General features: G+C 43.1%; 1 protein-coding gene across 1 annotated transcript in view; it reads left to right on the top strand.

Moving 5' to 3' along the window:
* CREB3L2 (cAMP responsive element binding protein 3 like 2) overlaps window positions 1-17,145 on the top strand; it is a 118,657-nt gene that overhangs the window by 50,741 nt on the left and 50,771 nt on the right. The gene's annotated exons all lie outside the window — the stretch shown is intronic.

Raw genomic sequence — 17,145 nt, 5'->3', positions numbered from 1 at the left:
CTTGGAGCCAGAAACCAGAGTGGGAGGACCTGGGAGGGAGGCTCCAGGGCTAGTAAGGTGCCAACTCAAACGCAAGTTGAGCCAGAGGGAGCCTGGCACAGTTGTAAACCTCCTGCAAAGACAGGGCTGGGGAGGGAAGCGGATGTGGACATGAACGTTCCAGGAGCTACACCAGCCAAGCCAGGCTGTGGCCAGCCTTTAGTTAAGTTAGAGCAAGAAATGTGTCCTATGTGTGTCTACTTTCATTTCAAAAATTCCTTCTTCTTCCTTCCCTTAGTTTTCTTATAAAAGTTTCTTTAAAAAAAAAAATCAACTTGACCTTGCCCGTCTATCAGGAAAAAGAGATTTATTCAGACCTAGATCTGTGATCTGGGAGGCCAGGTATTAAGCCACAGCCACCATCTAAACCTGACTTGCCAAAAGGAGTGAACAGAGGGAGGGAGGCAAAGCATCAGGTTCACGAAACAGGGGTGGAGTGCCTCCGACAAGTCTTGCTGGGTGGGCCTCACTCCCCAGTTGGAGGCTGAGTCCAAGGAGCACAGAGGATTCTTTTCCACGTAGACATCCTCAGAGGAGGTGGACAGGAAGAAGCGAGAGCGTGGGTGAGGGCGTGGACAGACACTTGGCCAGTCAGCGGGTGTGTTCGTTTTCTATTGTCATGTAACAAATTATCACAAATTTAGTGGCTTAAAACAGCAACATGTATTATCTCACACTTTCCCTGGGTCAGGAATCTGGGTACAGCTTAGCTGGGTCCTCTCCTCAGGGACTCACTCACCAAACTGCAGTCAGGTGTCAGCTGGGCTGCAGTCCCTCTGAGCTTGTGGTTGTTGGTAGAATTCAGTATCTTGCATCTGTATGACTCTTGGTGGCCTGCAGGAGAATCTCTCTCTGACTTCTAGGCCTTCTTTGAAAAGGCTTGCCTGATTAGGGCAGACCCACTCAGGAAAATCTCCCTTTTGGGTAACTCAGAGTAAACTGATACGGGACCTTAATTATGTCTGCAAAATTACCTTCCCCACAGTGTAAGCTGGCACTCACAGGAGCCCCATCCATCATATCCCTAGGCCGTACAGGCCACACTCAAGGGGATCTTATAGGGTGTGTCCACCAGGGAGCAGGAATCTTGGGGTCATCTTAGAATTCAGCCTCCTACAGAGGGCGAGAAAGTAAGCGACCAGTGCTTGTCTGTTCTCTCCATTTAGCGGACTGTAATTTGGGAAGAGGTTGGAGAGCAGGACCAAAGATATTATTTTAGGTGTTTGTGGCTGGTTGTCCCAAGTCATGAGAGAACAGAAACTACCACTAAGTACAATCTAAGGATAGAAACTTAATTGTAGTGGCTTAGGGTGGAAATTTTGATTTCGAAAAGAAAAAGTGTTATTGATCGGGCAAGTGTTGGGAGCTGTTTCAGGGCGCACCCTGGTGAGGAGAGGGTGAATGAGAGGAGCTCTTTGCCCATGTTTGTGATTCTGTTGCAAACAGAGTTCCTGATGGAAGCTGTTTTTAAAGACAAACCTTGCACGTGACTTGGGGTTAGCTGTAGCCGTGCTTGTTGGACAAAGGCCCAGTTGTTGTGGGTCCTAGTTGCTCTCAACATGGAGGATAAAATTAGAGAGGAGGTTTCTGTCCATTTAACATGTAAAGTGTCAGGAAAAATGGGATATTACTGTCCTGCAGAGGGGTCTGTCTTTTAAGCCTGCGCCTGCCAGTGAGTTATTTTTGATCAGGAACGAAATATAGAGTATCCGTCCTCTGGGTAGAAAATGCTGTCTCTAGTCAGGTGTCCTCACTGTTCTTTGTTCCCTGAGGACTATTTAAACCAGGTCTCACTTAATTTGATTAAATGGAGTCTGTTTTTTAAAAACAAATGCTTCCCCCCACCATTGTAAACTCATAGGTTTTCATTGTAGAAAATACATGTAAGAAGAACAAAAAAACCACATCTGTTACACTATGCAGAAATACAGTCACCATTTTGCTGTCTATCCGTCCATTCATTTCTACATTATGGCATTTACAGACAATTCTCTACTCTATAATCGAAAAATAGAGAATTCATTTTTTGTAATATATTTTCACGTTGTTATATATTATGAACATTTAGATGTTCATAATAGAAAGCTATTAACAAATAGCTTTGTATAATCACGTTTTTAATAACCACTTAGATATACTATAATTTACTGAAACAATCTTAGATGGGCTATTTTAAGTTTTAGGTGGATAGGTGATAGCTATTAAGTCAGGGTTATCCATCTTTATCAGTAAATTTTTCTTAGTGGTTGTGATGCTGTTGTGTTAATCCAACACTCCCTTCATTTTTCTTCATTTATTAGGTGCTCTGATGTCGTTGATGCTGTGCTTGCTGCTTGCAAAGGCGAAACTTGTGCTTTATGTTTACTTTTCCCCTGGTCTGTTCCCAAGGCTACGTGTAGAGTTTTTAAATACCTCTTTTGTGAGCTAGAAGCCCTAATAAACAAACCGCTTTGTTGAGACTGGAGTATTAGCACTGGCACAATTTACTGATTTTACTGCACGTTACAGACATCACAGCGAGGTGGTCCAGCTGCACCTTCGTCCTACACACAGGCTGTGTACAGCTTTGTGAGTTGCTGTTTTTCTTTCCCTCTCCCTTCCAAATGGACTGCTGGTGGCAAAAATCTGTTTAAACAAAGGTGAGGAAAGGATCAGTTTATTACAAGCCCAGACTAAAAGTTAGAGGTTTAACCTATTAGAAAGCTAAGCTTTGCAAATGTTGAGAGTAGTAGGATGAATGGGGAAAGGGGCACTAAGATGCAGATGGTTATCAAGAGAATTTTTTATTATAATGAAAATAGACCCATGGAAAGAGCCTGAGTCAACATCGAGATTCCTCATAATCCAGCCGAGCCTATATATGGAAAGTCAGCTTCTTTTGCTTTTAGAAATACATGGTAGCATTTTTGATTGGTGTCATGATGGGGAGGGGAAGCTACTAGTATTTAGTGCCCAGGGGACCTGTGATGTTCAGGACAATGCCAATCAATGAAGAGTCTTTTTACCTAAAATTCCAACATGGTCTGCTTGAGAACCTCAAGCCCTTCAGACTTTTGGATTCTTGAAAGGAATGGAAAAGAAAACAAGAAATTATGGCCATGAATTTTTTCTGGAGCTTTCTAGAAATTGTCTAGTCCTCGTTCTCTCTCCACCATTTCTCATAGAGGGTCTGCAGAGCTAAGGTTAGAAGGGTATTGGTCCATGTAAGGAGATGTCGGTCAGGAGAAAGCAGTACAGAACTCTTTAAGTCTATTTTTCTCCATCTATACTTGGCCTGTAAGAGTGGAGTCATTTTTTTCTGACAAAAGCCTGTCTGGTTGTTTTTCTCATAGACCAGCTGTTCAAAAGCAGAAATCAGCCAATACCGTCCAGCTGTTAACTCAGCCATCCTCAGGGGAACTAATTCCTTGCAAAAAGAGTCTCGGAAAAGGCCAGAGAGAGGGAGTTGCAGGGAACACTGACTCAGGCTTAAAATTTGTTTTCAGGCTATTTTATTCCTTTAGGCACGTGGAAGCAGAGGCCACCTCCACCATAACTGATCTCAAGATTTCTGTCCGAGATGCAGGGGGCCTGGGATACCAGCTGGTCCTATTCTTTTATTTTACATTCTAAGAAAAGAGACCCAGAGAGGTTAAATGACTTGCCCAAGGTCACAGAGCCAGGTTGTGACAGAGCTGGATCTAAACCCAAGCCTTCTGATTTCAAATAGAGTGTCCTTTCTACTATACCAGCAGCTACCCTATTGACTTCTTATATTGTTTATTAATGAAGCTTTGCTGACTTTCTTTCCAAAATATTCCCCACCCCCACTGAAGCACTGCATCATTGTTTCATTGAAACCTTATGTCATTTCTGAGACCGTTGGCTTCATGGGCCACAGGAAAGAATCTTTTACAACCAGAAGGCAAAGACTCCCTATTCATCATGCACTAAGCAGTTATCCACCACTGTCCAATCATGGAAAAAAAAATGTAGAAGCATTGTTCTATATTCTCTATGGGAGAAGAGTATTCAGTTAAGCTATTTGGTAACAAGTTTTAACTTGGAATTTGCACGCGTTTCCCAGAGGGACTGCAGAACATCTTCAGTTTGCTTAGTCTCGTTAACAACTGTCGGCTAAAAAAAGAAAAAAAAAGCACAACCTAAAAGTTGAGAGTTATGTTTTATTCAGTGGACAAAACTGAGGACTTAAACCCAGGACACAGCATCTCAGAAAACTCTGAAAGACTGCTCCAAAGAGGCAAGAGGGAGAGCCAGGATATGTAGGAGTTTTTGCAGCAAAAGACCAGGTAGTCAGAACATCAAATGATCACTAAATTTAGTGCTTTTCTATGTATGGGAAGATGCAAGAGTCTGGGCTCACTGAAATCATTCCTTTTATGTGCACCTCAGCTGTCTGGGGCGTTTTCTTGTTCTTAGTTTCCTCAGGGTGCACTGTCGAGAATGGCTGCATTGGCTGACTGCTAGATGGGCTTGGCAGTGGGCAGCCTGTTTGTCTCCATCCTGAGTTCCCTGAGGGCTCACTGTCAGGGTGGCTGTAATGTGATGGCTTGATGGCAACATCCTTTGTTTACTGATATGGCAGGCGATATTTTAGTTCACACAACTCTGAGATCACTAGATTCCTTTTTATGGTCTTTCTTAGAAAGAGAACATTCTGGCCTCCTTTTTTCATCTTCCTTAGACATTCTTTAACTCTTCCAAGGTCAAATGAAGAGGAGGGGCAGGGTTTTAGCTAGGTGACAGGGACTCTCTTGGTGGCAAAGGCACTTAGAAGGATACCTTTTGGAGCACCTGGACTCCAATTCCAGAGCAAGGCTTGAGAACCTGAACGTACCCATCTGTTGGGAAAGATCTGGCAGGCTGCTGCTTAGTTCAGGGTCAGGAATCTTTGAGCATGTCCAGGACATTTTCTCATGGCCAAGTTGCTCTGTTTTTCTCCTTTTCTGCTGGTGCGCCATCATGGACTCTCAGCTGCCCACTGGGTGATGATCTCATTCTTCTTACTGGCTTACTTTGGGTTTTCTGGCCCTTTTTTGGTCAGTAGTACCACCAAAGAAGGAACTTGATAATTCAGTTTGGCTGTGACCAGTTCTCTTATAAATTGTTGAGTGAGAGGTGTACAAAAAATTATAATTGCTAGTTAAAATGAAGAAAGGGCACTGAAGAAACATATGATGTGATCAAAATGTTCTTGATAGTCTACAGAGGAATTGCAGGGAATACGAGAGGTGTTTGAGACTGGAGATGTGGGCCTGGTCTTCAAAAAGGGGAAAAGGAAGAGGTATCGATTATGAATGACGAATTGAAACTTGAGCCCCGTGGTAAGCAAATGAGTAAACTAGAATCTAGTATGAGATCACTAAGAATAAATGATATTTAACAAGCCTCATAATTTTTTATAGTGTTAATAGGCTGATAGATCAGAGAAATGCTTAATAATTTGTCCCAATTTCAGCAAGGCATGTAGTAATAACAGTAATAAAACAGCTATCACTTACTGAGCTCTTATTAGTGAAGGGAACTGCTCTAAATGAGTAGAGAAACATCAAATTTTGCATCTGTTTTTGGGATGAGGGGGCAGGTGGTTTAGCATCTCTTAACTGCATCTTCTTTCTTTTAAAATAATGGAGCTTGGCTTTCTAATCACTCTTGTTTCTATTGATGGGATTTGAGTTAATGGCTCAGCTCGGAGCAGGCAGTGTGGGTAACAGAGAGCCATCTGGTGCTTTTTCACTCCCAACTGTCCTATCCTGACCAGGCTGTTGAGTTCCTAGATTCTAGTACCATTTGGAGAGAAAAGAGGATTCATTACCTCAGCTGGTTGAGTTTTGTAAGAGGAGGAAACATGCAGGAGCAGGCAGCCAATGGTGCCATGCTCCCACTAATGGCCATTGCTAACTGGCTAGTCAAGGTGGAGGTAAGAAATAACTATGTGCGTGACCGTGAGGGAGCTTTCATGTTCATAGCCCACTAATGGTTCTCAGCTAATTTTCACTTACTATCATACCGTACTATATTATATCTAGATCAGACTATCTATGACTTCATTTTATCTTCACAACAATTTTGAATGGCAGAATGTCTTCTTCCTAATTTCAGGTGGAACAGAAAGCATGAGTGATGTGCCCAAGGTTATTGCTGATAATTGCAGAGCTGATCTAGCATATGTGTCCTCTGACTCATGACTCCCATGCATAAAATACTCCTTCAGATGGTTAAGATTCTCCGGTATGTTTGAGCAGGCCAGCATTCCAGAGAGGGGGAGCATGACTGTGAGATCTGACAGAGTGAGAATCTAAGTGGCTTTAAGCCAGAACTTGCCTGAGTCTCCCAGTTTGGTAACCTCTGGATTTTTTCTTGCTTTTATCTTGGGGTGAAGGAGTACTTTCTGGCAGTGAGTCATCCCTGTGCACTTACAAAACAGGGCAAATAATTTCTTGTACGTCTGAAGCACTTTCCCTTTACTCCTTCTTGCATTCTAGGGAAGAGATTATCTCAGTAATTCTTACGACATATCTGGCTCACAAATAAAGGATAGCTTTCGAGGGAGTATGCCATTGTTTTTCATAAAAACTTTATGGGCTCCTTTAATTTTTCATATCTGACATCTTTGGCATTGGATCTTGACTTGGAGACAGAATTCTCTTATTGCAAAACATATGTTCTATTCAGAGAATTCCATGGAGGACGGCTATGGGACCCTCTTCAGTCATCCGTTGGGTGATCCTTAATGGTTAGTCACCATCTTTCTTACTACAGGATCTATAGTATAAAGAGGTCAACCTTCAACTCTTTGATTTCATGTACCACCCTAGATCTCAAATTAGAGGTCATTTCTTAAATTAGAATCACCAAGTAGACTCAGATGATTTCCAGCGTTTCTTCATGCTTCATCAGTCTATGATTTGGAGCCTGTTATCATAATCAGAAGCTTTTCTGGAATGGCAAAATACCAGATTTTAGTTGTTTTAGTGTCAGACCTAAGAGCGTACAAACAATGAATATCTTAGCTTGGGCCTTCACTGAAGGATATGAGGGAATGCCCTGGGTGTTTCCTGGTGGAGTAAAGACTGAAGTGTTGGTAATGGAAGGTGTGTGATGGAAGAGGGAAAATGGGAAGTTGTTTTCTGTTTAGGAGAGTGGAAAGAACCTGAGAGGAGCAGATTATGTTTGTAGAGGGGGCAAGAGACCCAATTAGAAGAGCCTGACCAAAACAGCCTCTGAATTTCCTCATATAATGAGAACATAAAAGGGTTGAAACCTGCAAATTGAAGGTAAAGGACAGGAGGAGTATCAAACAAAGGATAAAACATCAATTAGGAAGAAACTCTTCAGGGACGTTAACTGGGAAATAGTGAATAAGAAACTTAAATCAATTTTAAGTCTTAACTGTGGGGAATTTGGACTTTGAGTTACTTTGGAGAATTTTTTAAGTGTGGGAGGTTAAAAGCAAACATTTTGTTGGCTTTGGCCTGTAGGATAGATCAGGCAGAAAGCCCCACAGGGTCACCAGCACTCCCATTGAGAGTGTGGAGGTAGAATCTGGACTTAGGGGTCAAAGTGGAGTAGGTGGGAAGGAAGACTCGGTCATCCTGATGGCTGCCTCTCACCATCCCAGGTGCCTCTGGCTCTCCCACCGTGGATGGAGAGGACACAATGGCAGATTCTCTACTGCCTCAGCCTTGAATGGTTGGCTTGATCATGGTTTTGAAGGGCTTTTGTTTGTTGGGAGAATTCAGCTGTCTGTTTGGCAGAAGGAAGAGGCAATAGAAGGACTCTGGGGGATGGTTTGAGTTTCTCAAAACCAATCAGAGAGGACTCCTCCATCTTATATGGACTATAATTTATTTCTGGAATGGTTCTGACTGCTCTGAAAGGACCCTAAGGATTTCCTCCCATAGTGTGAGGAGATTGCCCAGATCTCAGGCCCACATTACAATTCAAGAAGCATTTGACAGTCAGCAATCTGGTTGCTGAGGTCTCTGTGTTAGTGATCGGGAGGGAGAAGGCTGTGCTGGAAGTATATGGGCGTGGGAACCAGAAAGCAGGCATGCTGCTCTACTGCACTCTCTCCACAACCTCCAGCTGTACACTCTGGATAATCCTTGATCTTGTCAAGATCAGATACAACAGTGATGTGGAAGTGTTTTGTCATATGTAAACCATTATGTGTTGGACATGGGAGATGATATTATCCTTATTATTCTTATTATATTTTCTTGACATTTTTATTCCTGTGGGGATTGGTTAGACACTGTTAAGCCATGGAAGGAGAGGCCTTCCACCAGGCTAAGGCTAGTTTGGGTTCAGAAAGAACTAAGCAGTGCATTTTGGGGCATTTGCAGCTGTCCATGTAAGTGAGCCAAGAAGTAGGCAGATTGAGTTTCTTTGCGCCAGCTAATGCTGAATCTCTTAGCTTTCCTTTGCCAGCAGAAGCCACCACTGGTGTTTTTCTCTTAATCTCATTAACTGATTTGTTTGTATAAAGTGAAGCAGTGAATTTTTTTTCACATCCAATGTTAAGCTAAGAACTGCTGTAGACCATTCAGGATTGGACTGCATTCAGAGAAAGTGCATCATTACCTGTTTTAATGATGAAGAATGATGTAGCTTAAAAAGGAATTAGTATTGGTACATCTCCCTTGAAGCACATAGCATATGTAAAACTTTATATTTGCATAATTAATAAATTAGGGGTGACTCTTTTTACAGAAAATAGAATATATCCTATCAATGGACTTATAGCAGGTTTCCTTTAAATAAGCATCCCTAGTACCTTTATAATTTGATTGACATATTTCACATACTTGTTTTACAAAGAAAGCCACATCTGGATATTAAAAACCAGAGTGTGCATGTTTTGGAATTGGGCTCTTTAAAAAACAATTTTTGCCACTGCTTGTAAAATTTCAGTAAAGCCAACATCACTTCATCAGAGGAACAAAACCCCCCAAATTTCCAAACCTCTTGTGTAACAGAGTTCCAAGCCTCAGCTCCCAATTTTTTTTTTTTATTTAGAGAAATATGTAATGTATCTAAATTTTGGTACCAGAAAAAAATTGGGTCCCCTTGAAATTTCACTGTAATAGGGTTTGACTTGTGAGCCTTTTTTTTTTTTCTTGTAACTTGGCCAAAGTGGCCTATTCTTCTCCAGGTGGTCATCTGGCCCTTTTCTGTGTGGTATGTGCACAGGGCACATATGCAGGGCAGGAATCCCCTCAGGTCTAACGTGCGGCTCCTTGAAGGTGGGCCCCTGGGAGAGTGGAGCGGGGAAGGCACCTCTTCCCCCCTCCCCCTCCCCTCTCTACCTCACCTCCCTCCGTCCCCCGCAATACAGGCGGACTGTGTTTTATTGGAGGGAAACCTTGGTTTCTAAAGTGAATTTGAGGCGTGCCCTCCAAATTACTTCCCTGCGTTTCTTTGAGGCTTTCGGGGTTGTCAGCTTGCCCCCGCCGTGTCCACTATATCCGTGACTGCTGTCTGTGGAGCATTCTGTGCTCTGGGCAAGGCTCCTAGCTGCGATTTTTCAGTAAAAACCCTTCTTCCCCTGCCTGAGACGGAGCCTCCAGCCGGCAGCCGGTTTCCAGGCGGCGGGCCTGGAGAATAGGATCTTTGTGGGGCGCGGGCGGCGGAGCCCGAGCCTTGGACCCGGGCCTCCCGCAGGGAGCGGTCAAGTTCTGCTTTCGGAGCTTGCGCCCCGCCCGTTTCACTGCCCCTGGGCAGGGTAACAGGGGCAAAGCTAAATAAACCCAAGAAGCAGAAAGAGGGCGTTTTCCCTCGTTCTTTTCCTAAGCGGCAAAGCTTTTCCATTTTAATATCACCTGCCACATTTTAGAAAATTATAGTGTAGCAGAGCCGAATAGCTTGTCAGCAATGACTGATAACGCGTCGTGTGTTATTACTACCACCTCTGCTGGGAGTGTCTACCCGGAATCCACGGAATCCTCCTCTCCATGGACAGACCCCGGGGGGAGCGGGGTGGGGGAGCCCCACAGAATCCTGCACTTGGCGTGTAGTGCCCGTGGGCATTTACCAGCAGGAAGCTTTCATTAGATTCTCAAAAGGGTCTACATATCAAAAAAAGGTGAGAAACTACTGACCAAGTCCAAAGTCTTCTCAATCACTTCCCCTCACCTTCCAGCACACACACACACACACACACACACACACACACACACACACACAGTTTTACAGACGAGGAGACAGAATCCAGAAGAGGTGGGGTGACAGCCAGTGAGGTGTAGGGCTGTGACTAGAACTCCTGTCCCTACTCTGATCCAGCACAAAAGATGTTGGGCCCACATCAGGGGGACAAAATTGCTTTAGAACCTTTTCTATGAGCCCAGCAGTCATGCGACATACTTCAGATAACTCATGTTGCACCTCAGGACAGTCCTCTCTTTATAAGATGACCTTTAATCATATTCTGTCCACGCCTTGCCCAGCGCGGGCTTTGCTCACAGGAGCTGCTCACTCTGTTGAGTGAGTGAACCCCCGTGAAGAGCAGCACAAGAAAGACAGCTTCATATCTTTATACAACCAGTTGCTGGAGCTCAAGAATTACGAATCCTGGGCTTCCCTGGTGGCGCAGTGGTTGAGAGTCCGCCTGCCGATGCAGGGGACGCGGGTTCGTGACTCGGTCTGGGAAGATCCCACATGCCGCGGAGCGGCTGGGCCCGTGAGCCATGGCCGCTGAGCCTGCGCGTCCGGAGCCTGTGCTCCGCAACGGGAGAGGCCACAACAGTGAGAGGCCCGCGTACCGCAAAAAAAAAAAAAAAAAAAAAATTACGAATCCTTCATTTTCCTTCCACTTTCCTCACCCCCACGACCCTGGTTCTTGGGGCAGTTGTTAGCAGAAGGAGGCGGCCCGGACTTGAAACCACCCTTTCCTTGCAAGCTCCCTCGACAGCTAGTTAAGGGCCTGCAAACACAAGTGTAAATGCTTCAGAGTCAGGGTAACTTCTTATAAAGTTAGTCATTTATGTAAGGGTAACAACTTCTCTTAATTTATCTGATTTGTAAGTTTGGATATGTGTTTTAAACATTGGATAGCATTTATTTATAATTGTTGGGGAGGCCTGGGCTCTAATTTAGATTTGTTTACTGCTCGACTGGGATATTACACAATAATAATAGGTGGAAAGAGAAAATTGGTGAGTACATATGATCTGTGATCTGTGCTGGGCTCAGAGGGGGGTAGGTAAAAGTGTTTACATCTGGGTCACAGAGTTTATAAGGCCTAATGACAAAAACTTTAAGTTGGCAATGAAAGGAACATCAAAGGAAAGTTAAAAAAAAAAAGATGTCCAGTTAAGAAATACTTATTTGAAGAGCTGTAGTTTGTCAGGGAAGTGCAAGGTCAGTTCAAGCTGTGTCTGTCTAGGATGACTTTGTAAAAGAAATAGATTTATTTTGTTTTAGGTAGATTCCTGATAGAAGAGGAAAATGAAAGGATATTCTAGGAGGAATAGTGGGGGGAGCCAGTGTACAAGTAGAGAATGCCCACATTTTGCTTCCATTTTGATAGGGTTTTGTTTTTAAAAAAGCTTTTTAAAAAATTGATTGCTTTGCCCGTGAAGCGTTAGGTGCATTACACGCATTATTTAATTTAATCATCACAACAGGAAGCTGGTAGTATTATTAGCCTCACTTTACAGTTGGAGCAAACTGGAGTTTGGAAAACTGAAGGGTCTTCGTCAGGTTTGCCCAGCTAGGAGCCAGGATTCAAATCCGGTCGTCTGGCTCCAAAGCTGTATTGCTCCAGCGTCCGATATGGACACTGTTAGGGCTGGAATGAAAGTGTCATGTATTAGAATAAAGGGAGTGACTTCCCTGGTGGTCCAGTGGTTAAAACTTCACCTTATGAACTTACATCAAATCTTTAACCGTGGTCATTTTTAAGTCTTTTGTCATTTACAGACGGTTGCGGATGTACTCTGATGCTTTGGAAATATGTTCCTATAAAAGGGTTTCATCTTCAAGGAATTCATCGAAAAGACTGACAAGTACAGGTTTCTGGTAACTGACTACACTGCTGAACTGAATGAATAAGCATTTTCAGAACTCTAATGGAAAACTGATGAACTCATAAAAGTGCTAACAAAAGAGCAAGATGAAAAAAAATTAATTACGTGGGACTGAGTGAACTGATGAGGATGATTATAATTTTTGTGACTTTCTGTTTGAATTAAAAAAAAAAGTCCCACAAGGACTCAGAGGCAAAAAATATACAAACCAATTTTCACTGCAAAGTAAAGGAGCTGTAACAGTGGAGGATTCCTGGACTGAATGTCAATATTATGACATAGTATGAGTGTGTTTCGTGTTTGATAATTGCAATCATTGTTGCTCCTGTTGTGGTCATGCATTTACAATGCTTGGTGTCAGTCTATTTATCTCTTGTAAAAATAAAATACAGTGTGTGTGTGTGGAAAAAAAAAAAAAAAAGACCCAGGAACTAGGAGAAGGAAAAGGTTTATGATGCTTCTCTTTTTTAAAAAAAAAAATTTCTTTTGACTTATTAATAAACTATAGAGAAAATTGAAAAAAAATTAGAGAAAAGTACAATAGGATCTTCACATTTTAAGGAATATTAAACAATAAAAACAAATCATCAAAAAAAATGGTCCACATCAAAAAAAATCTTAAGAAAATAAAGAATAAAGGGGGACAAGACTTCACAGGACGGTTGGGGCCAGGTTGAAGGATGTTAAATGCCAGGTCTTCAGTAATGGAGAGACAGACCTTGAAAAGGGTTCATAAAGGAAGTTGCACGCATCTTCACCGAGGAGATGAGGAATATTCATGTCATGAGATAGAGGTTTAACCTCGACAGGAAGTTTCTTCCAACCGGAGAGTCTGTGATGTGGCTTTGAACCCTTTGGCAGAACCACACTCAAAGGGCAAGAAAATATTTCTGTTCTCATTGCTGATGCCCCGTGGGAGTGATACCAGGAGCCTCTCCATCTAACAAACCCCTGACACATTTCTACACTTCGAATGTGAGAACTGTGTGTTCATAATGGATGAGTGGATGGGCTGTCAGTGAGTCTGTCTTTTGTTTTTTAAAATCCAGTCTCTACTACATGTCAGCTTTAGAGGCTGACTTAAATGATGGAGCATTCCGTGGTAGAAAGTACATGGGCTTTGGAACTGGCTAGCCTTGGGATGGAATATTAATTCAGTTATGCATCTCCAACCTTAGGCAACATACCTAACCACCCTGAGCCCCAGTTTTCTCATCTATACATGGAGACATGCCTACCTTATAGCAAAACACTTAGCTCATTTTCTGAAAATCTAATATGTCAAGCACTAAGTCCATCAGATGAGCCTACCACCTGATCCTATCAACATCTTCATTAATGATCAGCATCAGGTTTTCATCCTGGTTAGAACTTCTCCAAGCCGTTGGGTTGTAAAGCTCGGATACTTCTTTCCTAGGAGAAATAATGTGGGGAAAGTTCGGTCAATTTGCAATAAGACGATCTGTGTTCAAGGCGAAGCTCAAACAGTAGGTGACTGAGACCTTGAACAGTGCGTTTAAAGCCAACTTCCCAGGACTGATGTGAACATTGGTTGAGGGGAAAGCTGTGAAAGTATTATAAACCCATAAAGCTTGATGAAACTCTTAGGCAGAACGGTAAAATGCTATTATGCCATGTCTTTGAAAGAATTCAACTGACATTTCATAGCCCTTGAACTACTACACGAGTAGTCCTTTGCTAAAGTGTGTGTAGGCAGAAAGCCTCCCTCTTTGAGGCTCACTTTGCTTCTTTCTCTGGTCTTCGGCCTCCAAGACCATATGCCCCTCTCTCACTGGCATTAAAGATGGTCTGATTCTGGCCTGGTTCCTGCACAGGCAGTGGGAGCTTGACCTGTCTGCTGAGCCCCAGAGCCCATAGCTGCCAGGGAGGCCCAGCTGGAGCTAATTTGCTGGGCTGAGTCACAGCGTCTGGTTGGGACAAGTTGGGCGTATCCTTGGGACCCCAAAGACACACAAGTGTCTCTCTGGGACCTTCTCAGTGCTCACCACTTTGCTGAGTTCCTCCGTGTGGGTGGTGGTTAAGCACAGTTGCTCCCTTCTTCTGAGGAGCTTCTTTTTCCAGAGGGAAGGTTGTCATAATGCACTTTTTTTTGTGTGTGTGTGGTACGCGGGCCTCTCACTGCTGTGGCCTCTCCCGTCGCGGAGCACAGGCTCCGGACGTGCAGGCTCAGCGGCCATGGCTCACGGTCCCAGCCGCTCTGCGGCATGTGAGATCTTCCCGGATCGGGGCACGAACCCGTGTCCCCTGCATCGGCAGGCGGACTCTCAATCACTGCACCACCAGGGAAGCCCCATAATGCACTTTTTAACAACCATGAGTTCTTCAGGACTCCCTGTCATTTAGGACTAAATTGTTTGGTGACATGATAATCGCTACAAAATCCAAAGTAAGGGGAGGTCAGGGATGGTTAGCAGATTTAGAGAAGGTTTATTATTGGTTATCCGGGGGATGTTCATGAAAACATTCATTAGTGCTGCTCAGGAGAAAGAAAATGGTGTCAGCAGAGCAGCCCAGCATGGCCAACTTCCATGGGAAAGCACCGGCAATCAAAGAGAGCCTTGCCTCAGGATTCCAAAGGCTTAGATGGGCCAGCATAGCTGGCAAGGGCTGACACTGCAGCACAGGGACAGAATTGTGGCTTGGGAATGCAGGGATTGTGAGTTCAAGTCTTGCTTTTGCATTTTACATTGTGTCATTTATTTCTCTTCTTGTTTCCTTAATTTTGGTCTTGAAAAGAATTCCATCAAACGCTTGCAGAATATTCACCCTCAGGTAACCAGTAAATTTGTCTTTGGGGAGCCGCTTAGGGAATCAGACCCTGGCTTCATGTTATCAGAGAGTCAGGAAACCTGCATCCTAGTCTTAGCCTTGAAGCTGCTCTACTCCTTGCCATGCAGAGTCCGGTCCACCGGCCAGCAGCATTACCTGGGAGCTGATTAGTAATGCAGAATCTCGGGCCCACCTAGATTTGTGAATCAGCATCTATGCCTTAAGATCCCCAGGTGATTCATATGCACATAAAAGTTTGAAAAGCACTGGTCTATACGATCAGCTCAAGGAAGGCAGGGTTTTTTCTGTCTTCTTTTTTATTACTTTATATCCACAGGACCTATCTAAAGTTTAGCACATGATGGCTGCAAAATCCATGAATCTTTCTCTGACCTTGAGCATGTCTAAACTTCTAGGGACTTTGTAAACTTCCAGTGACTTTGTAAACTTCCAGGGACTTAATTGTAAAGTGGTGTAGGGAGAGAGATGGTGAGTGGAGATGCGGTCAACCTTCAATCGTTGAAAAACTGACGTGAACATTAGAATCACAGGTGGTAGTGGTGGTTTTCATATGGTTGTCTTTGACCTACTAAGTCAAAAGCTCTGAAGATGGGTCATAGGATTGGTATGTTTTAAAATTTCCCTTTATGTTCAATAATGTTTATTACAATAGCATATATTAAAAAAATCTTTTAATGTTCCTCAAGAGGAAATGGATAAGTACAATGTAATACAATTCAGAAATTTAACTGAATGAAATAGAGCTACACATGTAAACATGAATAAGCCTAAAAAGTTTTTTGCAAGAAGAAACTTGCAGAGGAGGTGTGAAGTATGGTGCTGTTTACTTAAAGTTTAAAAAGTGCGTATGTTTGTAATAGAAACATACTTATGTAGTAAAAGTGTAAAGTCCTAGATGGGAAAAATAAACACCAAGTTCAGGGTAGTAGTTAACTCTGAGAGGAAAGAAGGGGATTGGATAGGAGCTTCATGTTTTATTTTTTAAAAAAGAAAGACAGAGTAAAGAAAAAATGTTGCAGTAACAATGTGGAAAAATAATTTTTTAAAAAGGAATCAATACGTAATTATTTATGGTTCTATTCTCTCTAATTTTTCTGAATGCTTGAAATATTCCATTATAAAACAACTACAGCAAAATTCTTCTGGTGATTGTGAAGCAGACAGTTGGCATCTGGGAATTCTTACCTTAGATGCTTCTAAGGACCTTTCAGTTCTAAATATGTTTGTATACAGAGAACCCTCTCCCAACCACCCTGTCTTGTTCTCACAGATTACCCATGCCTATTAGGATGTGCCCAAGGCCTGTGGCGTCTCTGCATTCTGTCCTGATGAGATGCAGCCGTATCTCATGTTTGTGCTGTTGGGGAAACCCAGCAATCTAACTCTGCCTTAAGGACCTAGCCTGCAAGGCCTCCTCTCTGTTGTCTGCTTCTCTCCTTTACAAAAGCAGAAGTTCTGCCCTACAACTATCCTAATATTAGAGCTCTAACCTTAGGGTTACCACCTGCCCCCCGCTTCCCTAAGCTGCATTCATTTTCGTAACACCTTCACTGACACTTCAGTTCAATGGTAGGACTTAGTTGCTCTGCAAATCCCAAGAGTTTTCATTGTCTACCCCAAGTATCACCATTTGCAATCAGTTCTCTTATTGCTGTACCTGCTTTCCTAACTTCCTTTCTATACCAGAGGTGTCCCTAAAGTTTAATCAATAAGGATGACACCTGTTGGTCTGTGACTCAGGGAACATTAAGAAGGTAGAAGTGGCTCTAACAGCTGGTATCAAGTGAAATTTTAAATTAAATTATATTATAATTATTTTTAATATACTCTACTGCAGTAGTTCTAAACCAAGGGTGATCTTCCCCTTACCCCCACCCCCACCCCCCTGGCCCTGGCCAAGGGACATTTGACAGTGACTGGAGACATTTTTGGTTTTCACAACTAGGGGAGTGCTACTGGCATGTAGTGAGTAGAGGCCAGGAATGCTGTTAAACATCCTACAATGCACAGGACAACCCTGCCCCCCATAACAAAAAATCACCCATCTAAAATGTCAGTAGTGCTGAGGTTGAGAAACCCAGCTCTACAGACCCTCATATCATGAACATCCCCCTATCAGTGAGGGAGAGTAGATGGGGCTACAGTCCTTTAATGTGGGACCATGGAACGAGGGATATAGGACTCCCTGTGAATATATGTATAGACCATTTCTTTATCATTGTCATGGCATGGCGGTGGGTAGGGAGGTGTTGCTGTTGGAGATGGA

This window comes from Delphinus delphis, chromosome 9, assembly GCF_949987515.2.
Source record: "Delphinus delphis chromosome 9, mDelDel1.2, whole genome shotgun sequence".
Taxonomy (NCBI): domain Eukaryota; kingdom Metazoa; phylum Chordata; class Mammalia; order Artiodactyla; family Delphinidae; genus Delphinus; species Delphinus delphis.
Note: the sequence above shows the minus strand (reverse complement) of the source record. Positions and strands in the feature narration are given on the sequence as shown.